Source organism: Ictalurus punctatus, unplaced genomic scaffold (assembly GCF_001660625.3).
Source record: "Ictalurus punctatus breed USDA103 unplaced genomic scaffold, Coco_2.0 Super-Scaffold_100046, whole genome shotgun sequence".
Taxonomy (NCBI): Eukaryota; Metazoa; Chordata; class Actinopteri; order Siluriformes; family Ictaluridae; genus Ictalurus; species Ictalurus punctatus.
This window is the reverse complement of record NW_026521087.1, coordinates 920,482-937,200: the sequence shown is the minus strand read 5'-3', so window position 1 is coordinate 937,200 and position 16,719 is coordinate 920,482.

Sequence of the window (16,719 nt, the reverse complement as noted above, 5' to 3'; positions counted from 1 at the left end):
TAACCCCACCCCATCCAGTTAATAGTTATAGTTGAAATGAAGCGATCTGGCAGCCCGATATTCAGGTCCCCCCCTCAGCACTTACTGTAGAACAGCGGTGCTACAGAGGCGCAGACCACATGCCGATTCTCTCTCTCTCTCTCTCTCTCTCTCTCTCTCTCTCTCTCTCAGTGTTCCCTAGTTTATAACTTATAACCTTGGTACCCATAGTTTCCCCCTTTTTAATGTAACTTAGGTCCATTTAATTTTGTGCCAGATCAACAAAAAATCCTCCAGTATGTTTATCCCTGAAAAGAAAATGAAACAGAACACACACACGCTGCTTGTATAATAGAAAACAGTTGACCTGTGTTAAATGACTCAATGTTTTTAAGTCTGTTTTTACATCTGTTACGCTTCCGCCGGTGGATGGCGCTGCGGCGTCGAAGCGCAAAGACTGCTGCAGAGCGCGCGTGCACGAGACCCTGACATATGGACACGCGCGGCTCGTTTGTTTTGATTTACTTCCTGTCCAGGTATTGGCTTATGTTCGAGGGTGTGTCTTTATTTCTCCAGGTGTCTATGCTTTAGATAATTATGTTGGTTATTTAAACCCCTCGTGTGGCTGCGCACTTCGCGCAGTGTTATAGTTTGTAACGTTAGTAGTGTTTAAGGAGTATAGCTTTAGCACTGTGTTAGAATGCGTGTAGCATGCTAGCGGTCTCAGTTCCATGTTCTGTTTTCGAGTAATGCCTAGACTGTAGTTCCATGGTTGATCCAGCTAGTCCTGTTCAGCATAGACCGCGTTTCTTGTGTTCTGTTAGTTTGTTTATCAATAAAGACGGCGCTCCTGCGCTTACTTCCTGCTAACTGTCCTGTGTCGTTACATCACACTCCTGTCCAGTGAAGTGATTATTTGGTGATAATAATAATAAATTTTATTATTATTATTATTATTATTATTATTGCAACATAGTACATGCGGTCATGCACATTAGGGTTAGTGTGCTACATGGGCTACACAGTGGTCATTACAAAAGTCATTAATGTACTTTTTGAATTCTAAATGAATAGTTCAATTAATATTTTGCAGAAACTTAATTTATCTAATTCTAAAGCATCATTGCTATATTTTATTCTGTCAAACAGTGAGATGGCAATATTTTGATGGGTGTAGAAGGCCTCACTGGGACATTTTGTATTAGTAGTGTAAAACATATGCATTGGCTTACATATTGGTAGACATATGCAAATTAAAAATATATATACATGTAGGAAACACTTAAGAGACTTAATCTATATGTAACAAGAAAATGAAGGAATGGGATAAGCTGACTTAAACATCTAGTTATCTAGTTGGTGGCTGTGCTCAGGTGGTAGAGCAGGTTGTCTAATCGTAGGGTTGGAGGTTCGATTCCTGGCCCACATGACTCGAAGTGTCCTTGGGCAAGACACTGAACCCCAAGTTGCTCCTGATGTCAAGGTAGCACCTTGCATGGCAGCTCTGCTACCATTGGTGTGAGAATGGGTGAATGGGAAACACTGCTCAGGTTAAAAAGCACTATATAAGTGCAGACCATTAGTTATGTCAATAGTTGTGTAGGAAAGTTCCTCATATTCAGAGTAGGGCTAGGCAGGTGCTCAAGTTGCTATGATTTAATAAAGCAGCATGTCGGTTACATTTATGTTTTTAAATATGAAGTCATTTACAGTGCATATACACTATAAAGAAAACAGTCACCCACTATTTATTTGATAGCACATTGTGCTATTCTGTGTGTCACATTTTTATTAAAGAGACCAGAGTGGGGCGCACGGTGGCTTAGTGCTAAGCACGTTTGCCTCCCACCTCCAGGGTTGGGGGTTTGATTCCCACCACAACCCTGTGTGTGCGTAGTTTGCGTGTTCTCCCTGTGCTGCTCCCCCTGTCCAAAGACATGCATGGTAGGCTGATTGGCATGTCCAAAGTGTCTGTAGTGTATGAATGGGTGTGTGAATGTGTATGTGAGTGTGCCTTGCGATAGACTGGTACCCTGTCCAGGGTGTACCCTGTCCTGTGCCCTATGATCTCTGGGATAGGCTCAAGGTTCCTGTATGATAGGAGATGTAGAAAATGGGGTTGGATGGAAACGAGAGTGAAATTTTATTATCCTGAGTATCCAGTTACACAAATGGAGAAGTGAGTTTAGATTTGGCTAAATAAATCATACAATCTAGAAACAAACAAGTGGGATATAATCAGTGGTTGATTTTAGACACAATCATTCCTGATATTATTAATAATTCTGCTGTTGGTTTGAGTTGAGCACTGACAATCAAATTAAAAGAAGATGAAGCTAGCATTTAGTGGTTTGTTTTTTTTTTGTTTGTTTGTTTTGTTTGTTTGTTTTTACAGTGGAGTGATGAGAAGAAATCCTCAGAAACTGCTACAGTGTCCTCCCAGGAATCCATGGCTAATCATAGGCTGAAGTGTTTCAGAGACATTCTGGACATTTTTTCTGTTTCTGAAAGCAGGACCTCGCACTCGCCGCGCAGTACTGGCCATTATCTTCTATGGAAAGTAGCTAAGGTTTGTCCAAAAAGTCGCTCGATATGTCGCTAGATGATTTAAAAAAAAAAAAAAAAAGTTGCTAAAGGGGTCTGATAAGTGGACCGAATCTGTCCCTGTTAAAATGAATGAGTGAACGGCAGGAGGAGGAGGGGCTGCAGCGGGGAGTCTTATTTTGAGTGAAAGGATTGTATTCGTGTTCTTTTGAAAATAAACCCTTTAAAGTGATTGTTATTTTTTATTTATTGATGTTTTATCATTCAAGCACTTTTTAACCACTTTTTTAACATAAAAAAAGATTGGCTATTTTCAAGGTTTTCCAGTACTTAAATTTCCAAATGCCAAATTCAAGCACCTTGTACAAACCCTGTGGTAATAATTTTTCATGGATACATTTCCCAAACAAACAAACTAAAAAACTTCTAGTACTTCTAATTAATAAAGCTATAACATCAGTTAGCTAGTATTTTCAAGTGCTAAACCCAAACCTCACACATTTGATGTTTTTTCTTTCTTTTTGTTCTTTGAACACTTCTTCTTCTTCTTCCGCTTCTTCTTCTTCTTGTTTCAGATATATTTCTGCCACCTGTAAGTCAGAATGACAAAATTCTTGACTGTAATATCACTCAGGTAAAAGAAATAAATCAATGAATTAATAAATAAGTAACAGTAAACTGATTTTCTGCAAATTTCATGGAACTATTAATAGACATTTTAGTGTATTTAATACAAATTATATCACACTGCTGTTGCACTCTGGAATCTGATAGGTCAGAAGGTCTGAAGGTTGCAATTCATATCTCAGGTTTATATTAATGTTCTCATTGTAATAAGTTATCCTTTCTATGATAGCAAATCATTCACAGAGACTTCTCTGGCAAACATTCCACATAATCAAAGTCTAATAATAAACAGATTTGTGCTGTACTACTTTAATAAAAACTTTTAGTCGTTGATATGGTGAAGCTATCTATAAGGAGGTGTTTATTTAAGATTTATGGAAAGAGACTCGGGCCACAGATTTCTCCAGATTCTGAATTTTTTCATGGTATGATGTGCTGTAGATGATGAGATATTCATAGCCTTCACAATTTTACATCGAGGAGCATTATTCTGAAATTGTTCCACAAATTGTAGATGTAGTTTTTCACAGATTGGTGTACAGAGGCCCATCTTTACTTCTGAAAGACTCTGCCTCTCTAAGATACTCTTTTTAAACCCAATCATGTTACTGACCTGTTGCCAGTTAACATAATTAGTAGCACAATGTTCTTTCTTTTTAGTAACACTTACTGTTCCAGCCTTCTGTTGCCCCGTCCAAATTATTTTGAGACGTGTTGCGCCCATAAATTCAAAGTTACCTATTTTTTTCCTTTAAATGCTACATTTCCTCAGTTTACACATTTGATTTGTTTTTTATGTTCTACCGTGAATAACATATCGGTTTATGAGATTGCAAATCATTGCATTCTGTTTTTATTTACATTTTTCACAATGTCCCAACTTTTTTTGAATTGGGGTTGTAGTACTTCCTCCCATTACCCAGGAAAGTGAGATGTTGCTGTTTACAAATGTCAACATGTTTTTGATAATTATTGAGCATCACACCAAAAATTAATTAATGAGGACTGTCACCAAATTTCTGAAGCTAGGCCAAACATCCTAGCACTAGTTGGCAAAAGTTAGTTTAGCATTTTTTGCTATGTGCCAAATTTGGTCATACAAATGGAACAGAGCTAAGATCAGATAGCTGTTTATGAGGAACTGTATGTCTGATCAAGCTGAAATTTGATATGGTAGATATACCGTATGTGCTAATCTATAATAGATTCTCATGATGACTTAATTACTGAAAAAACACATGCCTGTCATTGGCCAATCAGATATCAGATAATTGAAAAGTTTCCCATTGGGTTATTGCCACAAAACTTGAATAGAAAGTTCAGGGATGGACCTCCTAGTATCCAATGCAATCTCGCTCAAATTGGCTACCTGGGGCGTGCTGTTCATGTTTATAAGGGTCAGCGTTAAGTTCAAATAGCTGTTTCTCAGGAACCAAAATGCCAATTGAGCATAATTTGCTGTGCGCTTTCTGCTAATCTGTAACTGAATTACTTCAAAAATGTCTGCCTTCTGCCAGTCGGCTTTCAGCAGGTAGGTTACACAACTAGCATTGAGCCATCATCACAAAATGTGATATGCATAAGTATGTTCACATATGGTCTCTTTATTGTTCTATGAATCTTGACAAGAACTGGCCACTGGGAGTGCTATATGCAGGGAGTGTTTGGACAGATTGCCTCTTATCGCTATATTACTATTATTATTAGCAGTAGAAGTAGTTGTATTATTATTATTATTATTATTATTATTATTATTATTATTGCAGTAGTAGTACTGATTTTTCCTACCGTTTTTTAAGTTTCATTTTCCACCTCTGGTTCTGTAGTCCACCAGATCTGACGCACTGAAGGCTGGGCATTGGCAGATATCGTCTATGATGAAAAATTAGTATTATTTATTTATTTATTTATGAATCTACCATACATGTCATGAACACAAACCTTTTGAATAATTTTGTCCCTCACAGTAGGGTTCATAAGATACTCACTGATGTTAAACTTCAATCTCAGAAATGCCCTCTTAGTAACAGGCACTAAAAAAAATTAGCAATGTTGATATTTAGCAGCTGTTGTAAAACTTAATTTGACTTCAAATGTATATGAAATTGTGAACTGGATATAAAAGTGTAACCTGGAACCCCATAGACTTCCACTTCACAGAGCGTGAGAGCCTGGATAACATTGGGAATGATGATGTTCACATGACGACCCCTCATGTTGCAGGTGTAATTTGCAGAGGCACCAGCAGGGATGCTAGAGATAACAACACATCTGCAGGGGGAGAGAGAGAGAGACTTTGACTTTTAAAATATAATTTATTCTACAATTAAAAAAACCTTAACATACAGAACACATTGTTTTAACAACCATTACCAATTGAAAAAGAGATTCTCGCCTCTTATAAGTCACCCCTTTGTTTACACACCATTTCTTCTCAAACATTGGAAGATCACCATTCATTTGGTAAAATTCATACTTTAATCTAATCCTAGACTCAACCAAGGCCTTAAATAATTTAACCATGTTTACTTCTTTCCCTTCTGATCCCATTTTGTCAGCCTTCCAAATGGCTAATTTTGCTTGACCGACCAAAAAATTCGAATAGGTACAGATTTCCTGCCTGTGGCGAGAATATCTACCCCCATAAATAAACCCTGTTTTCAAGAAAATGATCCCCAAACTACGAAACATTGTATACAATAGATTAAAGAGCGGAGATAATTTACAACATTCACAAAAGACATGAAACACAGTATCGAGTTCATCACACAAAGTACACAGTGGAGACGGTGCATATTTACATTTAAACAAAAACACTTTTGTTGGTAATGCACAATGTAAAATCTGCCACTGTAAGTCACCAGACTTTTTTTGGTAGAGGGTTCTTATACAATAACCGCCATGAAGGTTCATTATCTCCCGACTTCAAGAAATGAATCCTCCATTTTGTATGCCTCCTCCCCCTTAGATGTCTGACAAAGTCGGACTTTACGCAGGAAATATATGCATTTTGTTTGCAAGCCTTTAAAGGATAACAACATGTTTACATTGTCTCCATTGTTAATTTGAGCTACCTGTGGAGTTATGTACACTTCTGGAAAAAAAGACCTTTGTGTTACCACCGGACATAAATTTGGTTATATATTATCCCACAAACATGCAGGAAAAGATGTTTTCAAATCCTTTAATATGTTCCCGACTATTCTCTCTGATCTACCAGTAATTTTTCTAGTTAGATTCTGTACTGAAAAACATTCTCTATTCGACAAGTCAAACAGGTTTCCAACTTTAGTTATCCCAGCTAAAACAAAGTCAGAAATTTCGGTGTTGGATATAATGCATTTTTTTTAGAAAACCAAGGACTGTGCAGAAGTGGTTCATCAAAACCAAAATGTTCTTTCCGCTCCGACTTAAAGTAACCCCAAGCTTCAAGAACCGATCCATAAAACCTTATCTTAAACATGTCTTTTACCACATTTCCCGAAATCAGAAACATTTGTTTATCAAAATCCATCTTGTTTTTTCCACGTAGAATGGCAAGGCCAAAGCATGGTAGAGAGTCCGATGAGTAAAGCAGTTTTTGGGCAGTCTGCAACCTCATGGATTTCACCTTAGAAGCTAAATGAATTAATCCCTGACCGCTATCAATTGTAGGGAGACACAGTACCCCAGGGGGGAAGCCAATGATGACCACCCCAAAAGAAGTCTACAAAGGCTTTTTGAAGTTGTGACAAAAGCTCTTTCTGAGGGTCCAAAACGGTTAGACGATGCCACAGCATTGAGGTGGCTAGATTATTCACCAGCAGCACCCTGCCTCTGTAGAAAAGCTGGGCTTGAATCCACTTCCATCTCTGGAGCTTGCCTGTCACTTTTTCTACAAGTCCTTCCCAATTCTTGTTCATGTGCTGTTCAGTCCCAAAGAACAGCCCCAGTATCTTAACCCCCTCTTTATTCCAAGGGTGCTGATGTGGAAGCTGAGGTGGATTTTGGTGTGACCAATGGCCTAACAATAAAGTGTCAGTTTTTCCCCCAATTGATCCGTAAGGAAGAAGCACTCTAAAAGATGTTGAGGCATGAGGTAAGATGTTTAACATCATCTTCAGATCTAATGATCACTGGGATGTCATCTGTATACGCGGTGAGTTTCACCACTGCTGTGTTCGAAAGGTGAGATGTTGGAACTGTAAATCCTTGCAGCTTCTCTCTCAGAATCCTCAACATTGACTCAATGGAAATCGTGTACAAGAGACCAGACAAACTACACCCTTGTGTCACACCTCTACCTACAGAAGAAGGTCTGGTCAAAATTCCATTTATTTTCAGCATACTATAGACATCTTTATAAAGAAGCCTTATCCATGAAATAAACTGATTCCCAAAGCCAATCTTTCAAGTATTTTGAACAGGTATTCATGGTCAAATTTATCAAAGGCTTTTTCTTGGTCCAAACACACACGACCAAGATCTAATGTATGCAGTTCCGTTAAGTACACCATGTCCCGCACAAAAAAAGATTGTGAAATATAGATCGCTAGGGTACACAGTAGGACTGATCTTCATGGATGATGGACGCTATAGATTTTTTAAGATGATTTGTCTGAGTTTTAGACAATATTTTATAATCAGTTCCTAAAAGAGAGACCGGTCGCCAGTTCTTCAATAAACCAAGATCTCCTTTCTTGGGTAAAAGAGTCACTACAGCTCTTCTACAACTGATGGGTAGGATATTTGACTCAAAGCTTTCGAGAAACACCTCATACAAATCCTGACCAATGAGGGACCAGAAGGCTTTATAAATTTCAGAAGTCAAGCCATCCAATCCTGGTGATTTTCCCGAAGATTGCTGCTGGACAGCTTCCGTTAACTCCTGAAAGGACAAAGGTTTCTCCTTAAGCTCTGCTTTATCTTCATGTCCAAGATGCGGCAGTCCATCTGAAAGCAGATTAATTGCTCCAAGGTCACAGGGTTGTGCAGTATATAATTCTTCATAAAAAGATAGAGTTTGCGAAAAAAATTTCTTTCTTTTCCGTTATTTCTTTCCCATTTAACAATTTAAGATGATTTATATTCTTTTTTCTCTGATGTTCTTTTCCAATGAAAAAAAGAAAGTTGTTGAAGAATCCATGCTGTTTAACTGAAGATATCTTCCCCGTATGGATGTACTATGACTTCTCTCTTCATACAAATTTTTCAAAGTCATGTTGTACTCATCAAGCATTTTTGCAGTTTCCGTCTCTTCACCGTCACTAATGGAGCTGCTTAGCTTCAGAATCTGCTGTTCCAAAAACTTAACCTTTTCCTTTAGTTCAGTCAGGTGACTCCTTGTGTATTGTTGGCACAAGAGCCGGATCTGTACTTTTCCAATATCCCACCACTGGCTTAAAGTATTATACTGTGATTTTCTCTCTCTCCACTCTCCCCAAAACTGAGCGACTAATTGTACGAAAACTTTATCTTGCAATAATCTATTATTAAAATGCCAAATCTTATAGTATGAGTTACTCTGTTATAGTCATAGTTACTGCAATATAGTGGTGATCCGAAAATGGTGTTGGCGAAATATCACTATTGGAAAATCTTCCTCTGTCGTTCATCTGAACATAAAATCTATCGAGTCGTGCACCGGAAACTGTATTAGAATTCATTTTCACCCATGTATATTGTTTACTGCCAGGGAAAGCTTCTCTCCATACATCTACAAGACTATGAAACTGAACAACGGTTTTTTGAGTCTCAGACGAATTTGGATGAGGTTCAACATGATTCCGATCCATAGTGCAATCGAATGTACAATTAAAATCACCAGCTAAAATTATTATTCTATTCTGCGAAACTTTTGAAATAACGTCTTTTACTTTTTTAAAAAAAGAAGCTCTTTCTGCCCCATCATTCGGAGCATAAATATTAATAAGAGATTGTGGTAACTCAAAGCGTAAATTCTATAATTTGCATTCTGCCAGGTATAATTTCTTCAGCTCTACTGTCTTGAATTTGTAAATCCGATGAAATAAGAACTTCTACTCCGGCACTCACGTTTGAATCATGGCTCACTGAGCCATTGCACCTGATTGTCCATATATGTGTGTGTGTTTCTTGCAGAAACACTACACTTGCTTTTTTCCAACTAAAAAAATCGAACAAAGCGAATCATTTTTCAGCACCACGACATCCATTAATGTTCAAAGATCATAAGTTTAAGGATGCCATGATGCTGACTATTGAATAAATGACGAATGACATCGCAACACAGGTCTCATTATCTCCTCTCTTCATTACAACATATTCAAACCTTCTTTGCCTTACGGTTAATCATGACTTTTACCTTTGTTATTATTTTCCTGAGGCGATAAAGCTTCTGAATGCTAAGCTCTTCGTCAGTTGCTTTATTCATCGCCATTTTACACGACACCAAAAAGCGCTTTAAATCAGGGAAAAAAGTCTCAATTTGTGGTTTCCGAGCTCCTTTAGTCTCATCTAGAAAGTCATTAATTTGCTTTAATGTGTACAGTCTAGCGCTGAGAGACTCTGTTCCTTCAGCATCATCCATATCAGAAAAACTCTCTATGCTCTCTAGATCAACATCTGAGTCATTTTCAGAGTGAGCATACTCTGAACTCATGGTGGACATCTGAGTACAAATATCTACAGCTGCTTCACTTTCACCATCTCCTTTATTACTTTCTATTTCTGTCTGTTCTTTTTATGATGGTTTATCATGTTCATTTACTGTCTGAGTCAATGTTTCTCCACTACTTGCCTGACTTACCCGCTCCTCGTTGTAATCATGATTTTCTACATCTCCTGCATCAGGATTCCCTTTAGGTGCTGTTTTAACATCTGGAACGAGATGGTTCTGTCTATGCTCCTTCACTTTGGATCTCTCTTCCTCCTGAACTCAGGGAAGTCCAGACTTTTGGCATTTTTAAAGCTCTTCTCAAGACACACTTTTTTAAACTTGCATTCGACTGCTGATGTCTTTTTCGATTGTTTAATAATTATTTTTTATTAGTATTAATGTTGTTATTTTTATTCTTATTAACCTTTATTTGTTTTATTTTTCTGTGGACTGTGATTTTATGTACATCGCTTTGAGAAGCTGCTTTAAAGGCGCTTTATAAAATGAAGTTTATTATTATTATTATTATTATTATTATTATTATTATTATGGTTATTTTGTCTGGCATGTCGCTCAGTTGTTTGAAGATTAGACGGTCTGACATGTCCTAGTTCTCCGCACAAAAAACACAGCATATGATCCAAACTAATAAAGATTGTGTAATGTTTGCCTTCATTAGTCAGCTTTACAGCCAGATTGAGCGGATCCTGTTGTTGATTCAGAATCATGTTCGTAAATCGCCGAAACGACACAACGTGCTTGATATCCGGATTTTTCAGACCGAGTGGAATCAGGTCGTGTCATTAATCGCGAGTCCGCATTTAACCAGGTCATCTACCATCTGAACCTCGGCGAGAAAAACAACAACAGCTTTATTCATCCTACAAGCTGACTGGATATTTGACCACCGACCTGTTCACTGACTGCAACCAGCACATCTTCCACAGATACGGAGTCATCAGGTGTACATTTAAATCCATGTCTCAGAGTCAAGCGTGAGAAATCTCCCCTTCACCCCATTTGTCAAAGTTTTCCGACCGAAGTCGGCGCTCAAAGAAGTTTTATGTCTAAGATTAATCTTTTTTTTTTTACATGAATCTTAAAAAAGAACTAAGAAATTGATTAAAATTAACAAACTCTCAAAAGTGTGCCGCAAAACTCTCGACTCCTCCCACTACCCACAATCCTGAGAGAGAGAGAGAGAGAGAGAGTGAGAGAGAGAGACAGAGCAAGAGAGACTTTTTTTTTACTTTAAGACACCTTTAATGTATTCAATTTTGGTATATTTACATACCTACATTTTTAAAATAATTATTTTCATTTTTTTAAAAAGATGAAGAGAGAAGAACCCCCTCAGACCCCCCACCCCCACCCTCAACCCAGAAAACCCCAACCCTTTCAGTTCTACTACAAGTCCATTGTAGTCATATAGTGTGCAAATGTCCACAGTGCTATTCATATTATAGCTTTTCTTGCGGCTGATGTCCATTTTCTCAGTCTGAACCGTCTCCGTGGTGACAGCACGCCCAGGTTTTCAGTTTTTATTGCTTGTTGTGCAGATTGAATTTTTTTTTTTCCCTGCCTGAGAAGTAGTTAGTTAGCAAGACGTTACGATTTCCTTTTGTTAAGTCTAGAAAACAGTTTAACTGTTCTGTGGTGTACAGTTCTTCAGGTTGTTCTGAAAAGTTTGAAGTAGGTGGGTTACCTGATCCTGCTTCATTCACCTCCTTAAACGCTGCCTCTGATGCCCATATCCCCAATCTGAAGCGTCTCGTTGGTGACAGCACGCCCAGATTCTCACCTGTTGTTGTGTGCTCCACAGATTTTATGAATTTTTTTCTATCCGGAAAGTAGTTTGTTAGTACGACATCATCTTGTCCTAAAATCTGCTCCAAGAACCAGGTTAACTGTTCTATTGTGTAAAATTATCCTGGCTGTTCGACCACATCCTCCTCCATGTCTGTGAGGGGTTCTCCTCCTGTAGCTCCTGCGCTGCGGTCTGGTTCTCCTGCATCACAACACTATGTTGTGGCTGTTTGGAAAACATAAAGGTAGTCGGCTGATCTAGGGTGACCTCTTCCTCCTCTTCCTCATCATCTGTAAACTGTTCTTCTCTACCAGCTCCTGTGCTGCTCTCTGGGCCCGAGTCCTCCTGAGAGAGAAATAGTTTGTATATAATGTACCCTTAGTTTTGACAGGTATAGGTCAAAGGTCAAAAAGATACACATTCTAACTCTCTATATCTAGATCAAAGGTCATAATCATAAAAATATTTATAGTTATGTTAAATCTGGATCACATCCATTGGTGACAGAAACGTTACCATACATGGTACGGCCATGTGTTTTTCACCCCACACACGTTGCACACATGATCTTTAACACTCTGTGGTAGGTCATAAAATATATATAGTTATGTTAAATCGGGATCCCATCCATTCCTGACACAAATGTTACTATACATGGAATGGCCATGTGTATTACACACAGACATCCAAACAAAAATATGACACACACAAACACACTTTATTTTCACATTATTTAAAAGGAATTTAAGTGTTATTTACTAAATTACCATAATTATGAACACAAGTTGTTAAGTTGACAATCATTTTTAAAATTACGTTTCTCCATTTAGATTGTCTGCAGTAGAATGCAGTCTTTTAAACCAGGAAAAATGACTGCCTTTAAGTTGTATAACAATAGTAAGTAAAATCCAGTGATTTAAATTACAAATCTCATACATAACATCTCTGCAGGATTTATAGACGTTAAAGCACTGAATGAAATGAGCAATATAGACAAAAAATAAACACTCTGTGTCTACTACTTTTATCTCTCTCATAGTACATTTACATTTATTCATTTAACAGAGTGTTAGAGGACCTGTAGACTGCACAAATACTAAGGACATTACAATTTATCATTTCACTTACAATTAAATTCTACTACAGCAATGAATTTGGGGCATGTTCTCATTAGTGATATGACCAATAGTGGACTCGTGTATAGGCTACACCTGCTAATACATTTGATGGACTATTTTGCACTACTACACGTAGCTAATACTAGTCATATTTAGCAGTGTAATTTGAATATCACTCTTTAGTTTACTGTAGGAGTGGATAAGAAGGAAAAAAATTCATTTGACAAATCTGCTCATCTAGAGAGGGCTTTTCATTTGTGCTATAGGAAAGATAAGCATGATTACATTTCTGCTTATTCATGTAAACCTCAACTACATTGTGTAATCTAATTTCATGTATTGATACATTTTTTAGTTTATTTTTTAAATCTTTTGTCATTCGCACACGTAGCCTTCTAGCTCCACAGCCTTTGGACTGTGGATAGTAGATAAAAGTAGTAGACACAGTGTGCAATATGTGCAATGTTCAGTACGTCATATAATAATAATAATAATGAGTCTTTATTGATCACATATACATTACAGCACAGTGAAATTCTTTTCTTTGCATATCCCAGGTTGTTAGGAAGTTGGGGTCAGAGCACAGGGTCAGCCATGATACAGCGCCCCTGGAGTAGAGAGGGTTAAGGGGCTTGCTCAAGGCCCAACAGTGGCAGTGCTGCCCCCATCTTGAATCATATTACCGTAAATACTTAAATGTGCAGTCATTTGTTTCTTTTTTTCACTTTTTTATTCAATTCCTGCTTATTCAGGCTCAGAGTCATGTAGGCTGCATTGAATTTTATTTTCAATTCCCTCATCTCTTTCTCAGCGACTTTATCACTAGCACGTTGCACTGCTTTCACGATTGGGGTGGCACGAGGGGCAGACCTAGCAATGACACAATCCCTGGCGTTCTCATGTTTTTTACTGTCAGCATGCTTCTTTACGGTTTCTTTTTTAAAATGACTCGAACTGGTAATGAACTCTGTTTTACCAGCAATATCTTGTCCTGCTTTAGCACAAAAGGTGCAGTACATTTTCCCTTTGTCATAACGTAACCAGGCGAAGTCTTGTAGCCAAGCTGATTTAAACTGTCTTGTCGGGATGAGAGCCGCAGGGACGGGAGAAGACTCAACTCGCTGCGCTTGGCTGTCATCATCTATAAAAGATTGCACACCGATTGAAACGGGCTGGGATGACTCAAATGTCACTTGAGAACTTTCACTGGTCGAGTTGGTCTCAACATCGTTGGCATCTGATGTAGAGGAGGCAGGGTTTGGACAGGCAGGGAATGAGGAAAAAGTCTGATATTTTTCTTGTCAGCTGACTAACGTTAGTTAACTACGCAGTTAGCTAGCCTACATATAACGGATAAATTCACATTCTAACAAACTAAACCACATCAAACTAAATTAAACACCTTTAATGAAAAGGCTCAGGCAGGGTTAGGTTAAGGGATGACTCAACCCAACACTCATTGGTGTGGGAGGTGGCACAGGCACAAAACCTTGTCCTTCATTCTGTATATATTTCTCTATATGTATTTAACATTCTATGAGAAAATATCAGTTGTATAAAAAAAAAATGGAAAATAAATTATATATATATTTGTAATCTATATATTGTGTTACAAATGAATTCTGCCACTTTAAAAAAAAAAAAGAATTTTCATGAATCTCATGAAAATGAATCACATGTAAATGAATCACATGAAAATGTATCACTTGAATATGAATCTCATGAAAATGAATCATACGTAAATGAATCACATGTAAATGAACCATATGAAAATGAATAAATAAATTAAAGACTTTAAAAGAAAATCTGTCTAAATGTAAGACGTTTTAGGTGAGGTTAACTATTGGGGGTTGGAGGATCAGTTTAGAGAACATATTATTTGTTTCTGATGGTTAAGTTCAGGGTTAGGGTTGGCCCCTAAGTTTCAACATTGGAAAAAGGAGTTTTTATTGGTTAAAAATTAGGTGATTAGACTTTATTGTTTGGGTAAGCCCCTAGATTTCAAGATAAAAAATGGTTTTAATGGTTGGAATAGAAGTTCTAACTGGGTTTAAGGGTACTGGATCTATGTTCCCCATCCCTATTGTCCAACTTGTACAGATGAAATTTAATCTGGCCCAAATTTAGGGCCGAACCAGGAAAAAGTTCCATTAATTTTGTCCATGTTCCCTCTCAGATCCTTCTTCCTATTGATTACTCCCCTCCCCCCTGAGAAGAAATGCCTTTCTCTCTATTAATATATACCCCCACACACATTTATATATAATATTATATTATATTTATATTTTTGTGTCACGATATGGAGGTTGAGATGGATGCAAGTGCAGATTTTTCAAGTTTAACAAAGAACTAAACAAAATACAAAAGACACTGACATTGGGGCAAATCACTGTGGCAAAGACTAAACATAAACCAAAGAGAAAAACACAGCACCAGGGACAAAGGTAAAGAAGGACAAACGTGAGACAAAGAGTGCAGTGAAAACTGTGGCTGAATACACAAGTGCTTACCAGGAATGTGATCCAGGTGCAGGTGGTCATGTGACTGTGATGCAGTGGCTGCTGGGAACTGTAGTTCAGATTTCCTTCTCTGATTACATGACATAATGGTGTATGGTGTAATATGTGGTAATGTACGGGTATTACTCTGTGTGTGTGTGTGTGTTTATACAGAAGCTGAATGTGTTGGCCACTCTGGTTCAGGGTAACTTACCCAAAATACATCAGAGCATCATCACAGCTCTCATTACTGTAGATGGCCAGCCAGAGACATCGTCACCGAGCTCATCAATGAAAGGGTACAGATGGCTACACATCTTCTCTTCAGAGCGAAGGGAATCATGGGTGTGGTCAGATCTGATTGGTCAGAAGCTGTTAATAAATCTTTTAAAAATAACTGCAGCTCTGACAGCAGTGCATATGCAAATCAGTTCCCAGGTTTATACAGTATGAACACACTCATTATAAACTATCCACGCTATATCGTCAGTGAGAATGCCCAATTCGTATACAGTGAGACCGTATATATATCACATGTCTTTGTGTATGTGTTCATGTAGGTGGACTTGAGCAGTAACTTTGATTGGCAGAGGCAGCTGTGCTAATACTGGGACGTGGATCTGGATAAGTGCGTGGCCAGAATGGCTCTGTATCAGTACGTCTACGGATATGAGTACCCGGGAGCCTGTCTGCGTCTGGTCATCATCCCGCTCACAGTAAAGACGTGTTAACAATACATTAAGAATTCATAATGTAGTGTAGTGCATGTTATTATAATAATATTTATTTAAATACTATGCATAATGCATTACGGAGGCTTTATAACATGCTTCGAATGCGTTTATCGCTCATTATAGGCATGAAAGTGTGAAGTCTTAAAGATACGTTCGTGTGTGACCTTTCCATCAGGAACGCGTTTAATGTAAAAAAAAAATCTTCTTGGAAATGACATGCTTGTGCTTGTTTGTGATGGTTTTTAGGACCGGTGCTATCTGTGTCTGATGGGTAACACCTCGAATAACATGTGTGTAGAAGGTGTGAGCTTGATCCTTTCACCGTTAGCCAGACAGAGCGTCTTGTTGTTGTCCAACACGGGGGTAATTTTCTCAATCCACAGGCACGTCCACAGGTACGTCACTCACCACCCACTTGTGCGTGTCGGCGGTGTCACTGCCGAGGGACGGTTTGATGGCACTCCACTCCAGTGTGAGAGGGTCGTCTTCACCATACAGCTCGTCCATGCTCACTGACTGTGGGTTGAGCACGTCGGTCTCGATGGGCTTGTAGAAGGGATTCACCTCACAGCCCTCTGTCTCGTGGAGGGTGCGCAGTGCGTCAGCGAGGGCACGGTACGCCGTGGTCTAACCGCCTCTTGTAGGGCCCACCAGCAAGACGCCCTGGTGCACCAGCATGGTCTCGTACAGCTGGATCACCTTGGCGGTCATGCTGGAGACGGGCTGCAGGGAGCGGGCGCATAGAGCTGCCTCGATGTTCGACTGAAGCGCGCCGTAGTCATGCTCGGGGACGCCC